Source organism: Ciona robusta, unplaced genomic scaffold (genome assembly GCF_009617815.1).
Source record: "Ciona robusta unplaced genomic scaffold, ASM961781v2 AP042739.1".
NCBI lineage: Eukaryota > Metazoa > Chordata > Ascidiacea > Phlebobranchia > Cionidae > Ciona > Ciona robusta.
This window is the reverse complement of record NW_028323118.1, coordinates 42,501-47,737: the sequence shown is the minus strand read 5'-3', so window position 1 is coordinate 47,737 and position 5,237 is coordinate 42,501. Positions and strand designations below refer to the sequence as shown.

The window sequence follows — 5,237 nt, the reverse complement described above, 5'->3', positions numbered from 1 at the left end:
TTTCAGACAAAATAGTACGGACATCGGAAAAGACAGAGTATATGGCATTGTTGAAGTTGGTTAACGTCTCCACTGTTTTTACACCTTTGCACTGCGAAGGTTCTCCTGTGAACAACTAACGATCACGCATACAAAGCGACCCCATGGGTGCGTGGTGGAACAGCTGAAATTTTCATTCCTAAACTTTAACATCCAAACCACTCTTCTAAAAACAGTGTCAAACATAGACTTTATTATATTTTAACTTTCGATTGAACGTAGCTACATAATATGACTGGTGAATCAGCACTTTTTTCCTATTAGTTTGTTTGAAGCACTTTTTGTATTAGAATGTTTTCATTGCGTCTTACCGATACCGACTGTACATTTTTCACTTTTTTGGCTCCGACCCCCAACATTTACTCCACTGCACCCGACCTCCATCTCTAGGGCCCCGATCTCTATGTAAAAAATACAGCGTGTAACAACTACGAACATCTAAATACAGCGTGTAACAACTACGAACATCTGGAAAGTCAAAGGTTTTTCTCCATAACAATTTCCACTGCTAGGAACTTTGTAATATGGCTGAAAACAAAGTATGGATGTGAGGCTTTAAAGGATATTAGTTATCATGTCTGGTGCTGTGGCACAGAGCGTGCCTGCTTCTTCTAACCTAGAGGTTATGGGTTCAAGGCTCGTCGCTGCTTCAACAGTGGGTGTATGTTTAATCGGGAAGACAAAGAGTTGTCCCATGGTGCTTCTTACCAGAGAGTAGCTTGTGTAGTCCATACAAACAAGCAGAACCAATGCATATTGCACCGCCAGGTTAATTAATGAGGTTTCCAACCGAAAAGGGGGTAATTGCATTTTACCAATTTCATTTTAGTACTTTTTACTTTTGAAGGGGCAACGAAAAAAAATGAGTTTCAAAACCGCAAATTCGACCGCTGGAGTAAAATAAATAGGCCGTGGCGCATTTTTGTATGGGATTTCCCATTAAGAATATACCACTCAACTTTGATCGTTTCCAGCTTCCGAAAAAGTAAAGAATACTCAAATTGTATTTCTGATTTGGTATTAATGAAGAATGCTTCTTTTTCAAAACCGTATAAAGAAAATTTGTAAAACATAGACCCTATATCTTTCAATTTTTGATTGAACGTAGCTACATAACATGCTGACTCGGCACTTTTTTCTTATTAGTTTGGTATAAGCGCTTTCTTTGTATTAGAATGTTCAATATGTCTTACTAAAATACCTACTGCCCATTTTTTTTTATAAAAAAAACAGTTTTTCTTGTTTAACGTTAGGTATGAATATATGCCGAGTCAGCATATTCCGGCATTTCACCGACACTATTGAGCACAGATGTTAGCATTGCCATCCATAAAGCAATCAAGCTCGGCTTTCCAGAGAAGTGAAAGCGTACTGTCTCCATAATAATATGGAACCAGCATTAGGCTGCATAAACAACAGGGTTCTGCCAAACCCAAAATCAAAAGTTCAATGTATCACAATCCTGTTTCAAGACCGAACTGCATATTAAGACTAGATGTTTCTATTGCTTCTGTTATGTTTTTACAAATATATTATGGCCACAAGGTTGCACACATATTAGGCCACAAGGTTGCACACATATTAACGGTGTAACAACATTACCACACCTACACATTAACATCCAGCAATAACATTAGGCCACACAAAAGCTAGATCAGTTTCCTCTATTCTTTTGGACACATCAACAGTGATTACAGGAAACACATTGTTTAAATGTACTGCCCCCACAGGCAGTATTATATACTCAATGGCAGAAGCTTTATCCGTTCTTTGTGTAATCTCGTTTTGGTGACGTAAACTTTGTTTACGTTTTTTTCAAGATCATTGCAAGTCCTAATTTATATTAATACGTTTCGGTTTGTTCCCTTCTAACGCAGCTTGCAGCTGCACTGTTGGTAACAAATGATCTTATTGTAAAATCGAATTCGTATTTCTGTTAAAGCGTTTTTTATTTTAGATTAAGGCTTCTCCCAATGAAAATTTTATTGTCACTTGTGTAATCCCGTCTTGGTGATGTAAACATTGTTTACACGTCTTTATTATGTTTACAAGTCGTTATTTGTATTATTATTTTGCGGTTCTAACGTTAAAATTTTAAACATCGTAAGAACAGGAGACGTTTTTTATTGACCTTATATAAAACAAGCACTAATTCATGTCATAAAATTATCCAAAACATACGCCCCAGCCAAATTAACTCTAAACACATAACCCTCAGCCAGATTTTGAAGAGACGAATGTACAACGCATTGCGGTTTATTGGCATTTGTCAAAAGTTGGTCTGTGTTCGGTTATCAAGCGGCTCGCTAAAAATTCCATGATTCCGTTCTAAAAATTTGTTAAAACGGCCATCATTATTTTCTAAAATAAAATTTCATTACTTTGATGAGGTGGTGGTTCACGATAGTTGGAATGCGTGTAAGCAAAAGCGGTCTTGCATATTAACATTTTTTGTGGCGTTGCGTTATATACTGCTAAAGTAGTATTCTGCTTCTGTTTCTGTTATTTCGTCGGGCAAATGCTTTCGCAGTCGTTCGTCTTGCGCCGATCCAAGAATTTCACCTCTAACGGCACAGTACGAATGCCCCCGTCTGTCCCTCTTAATCATTACCTCGCGCTCCGAAAACCAACAAAATAGAACCGAGGTCCTATTCCATTATTCCATGCACCATTATTCAGGCTCGAGAGCCTGCTTTGAACACTCTAATTTTTTCAAAGTAAACTTTCCGGCCGCCGCCGACACTCAGTCAAGAGCACCGCCGGAGAACCGGACGTAAGGCCGGGTCGACCAGTACACGCCTCGCGACGGACCGACCGCCCGCGCCCAAAATCCAACTACGAGCTTTTCAACCGCAACAACTTAAATATATACTTTTGGAGCTGGAATTACCGCGGCTGCTGGCACCAGACTTGCCCTCCAATGGATACTCGTTAAAGCTTTTAAAGTGTACTCATTCCAATTACAGGGCCTCGAATGAGTCCTGCATTGTTATTTTTCGTCACTACCTCCCCGCGTCGGGAATGGGTAATTTGCGCGCCTGCTGCCTTCCTTGGATGTGGTAGCCGTTTCTCAGGCTCCCTCTCCGGAATCGAACCCTGATTCCCCGTTACCCGTAAGAACCTCGGTAGGCGAATACCGTACCGACGAAAGTTGATAGGGCAGACACTTGAATGATCCGTCGCCGGTGCTAGACCGTGCGATCCGCCAGGTTATCCAGAGTCACCAGTCGAACGCGGCCGGAGCCGCGGTCGGTTTTTGGTCTGATAAAAGCACGCCTCCCGCGAAGTCGGCGCTGTTTGCATGTATTAGCTCTAGAATTACCACAGTTATCCAAGTAAACCATACGATCAAATGAACCATAACTGATTTAATGAGCCATTCGCAGTTTCGCTGTACGAGAGCTCGTACTTAGACTTGCATGGCTTAATCTTTGAGACAAGCATATCACTACTGGCAGGATCAACCAGGTAACAACGTAACCGCCACCCCGAAGGGCGGCCGCGCGATGGGGTCGCTCGCCCCGCGTCGCGGACGCCACCCAAGCACGCCGAAGCGCGCAATGGATTAGTAATCCGACCACTTTGCTCTTTTCAGAGCTTAGAAAACCTGTCACCTTATCGCGCGGCGGTACGAGGGCGAGCTCTTGCCCGCTATTCCCTGTTAACCGCCGCGAGATCGACTTGCAACTAGCTGCGACAAAACCACTCGATACGACCAAAACGGCAATTGGCAGCGCAAACGAACAGTAACATTTCTGCTCAGCGCACCCTTTGCCAGCCGACGCAAACACCTCACAGTAGCAACCGATAGCCGTGCAAGCCACCCCCGTGGATCGACCTGCTGCGCTCCCAGCGCCTACACCACCTCCCGCGGTGGAGCCCGACAGCCGTGCGGGCCACCCGCGGGGATCGACCTGCTGCGCTCCCAGCGCCTATACTCACCTGCAGTAACAACCGATAGCCGTCCAAGCCACCCCCGTGGATCGACCTGCTGCGCTCCCAGCGCCTATACTCTCCTGCAGTAACAACCGATAGCCGTGCAAGCCACCCCCGTGGATCGACCTGCTGCGCTCCCAGCGCCTAAACTCTCCTGCAGTAACAACCGATAGCCGTGCAAGCCACCCCCGTGGATCGACCTGCTGCGCTCCCAGCGCCTACACTCTCCTGCAGTAACAACCGATAGCCGTGCAAGCCACCCCCGTGGATCGACCTGCTGCGCTCCCAGCGCCTATACTTACCTGCAGTAACAACCGATAGCCGTGCAAGCCACCCCCGTGGATCGACCTGCTGCGCTCCCAGCGCCTATACTCACCTGCAGTAACAACCGATAGCCGTGCAAGCCACCCCCGTGGATCGACCTGCTGCGCTCCCAGCGCCTATACTCTCCTGCAGTAACAACCGATAGCCGTGCAAGCCACCCCCGTGGATCGACCTGCTGCGCTCCCAGCGCCTATACTCTCCTGCAGTAACAACCGATAGCCGTGCAAGCCACCCCCGTGGATCGACCTGCTGCGCTCCCAGCGCCTACACTCTCCTGCAGTAACAACCGATAGCCGTGCAAGCCACCCACGTGGATCGACCTGCTGCGCTCCCAGCGCCTACACCACCTCCCGCGGTGGAGCCCGACAGCCGCGCATGCCACCGGCGGGGATCGACCTCCTACGCTCCCAGCGCCTATACTCTCCTACAGTGGCCACCGAAAGCCGTGCAAGCCACTCCCGTGGATCGACCCGCTGCGCTCCAAGCACCTACACCACCTCCCGCAGTGGAGCCAGACAGCCGCGCAGGCCACCCGCGGGGATCGACCTCCTGCGCTGGCTCCGCGGCAAGGGGCACCTCGGCACCCCGCAGAGAGCTCGGAAAGCCCGGCGCAATTCTACAACGGCCGGGGGCGAACAGCTTCCACGACAACGAAGCCCGACGTCGGGCCAACATTTTACCATGGTGTAAAACAACCTAGCCTGGTGGGGCCGGCAATCGGTCGACCTCCGCCCGAGCGACTTCGATCACGACCTCGGGGATCTGGCTCCGCGGCAAGGGGCACCTCGGCACCCCGCGGAGAGCTCGGGAAGCCCGGCGCAATTGTACAACGGCCGGAGGCGGACAGCTTCCACCACAACGAAGCAATACGTCGGGCCGACGTTTTCGCTCAGTGTAAAACGACCTAGGATGGTCGGGTCGGCAATCGGTCGACCTCC

General features: G+C 48.3%; 1 pseudogene; it reads right to left on the bottom strand.

The window, feature by feature from the left end:
* Nucleotides 1–2,437: 2,437 nt before the first annotated feature.
* LOC149724186 (small subunit ribosomal RNA) lies at nucleotides 2,438–3,510 on the bottom strand (annotated as a pseudogene).
* Nucleotides 3,511–5,237: the final 1,727 nt, after the last annotated feature.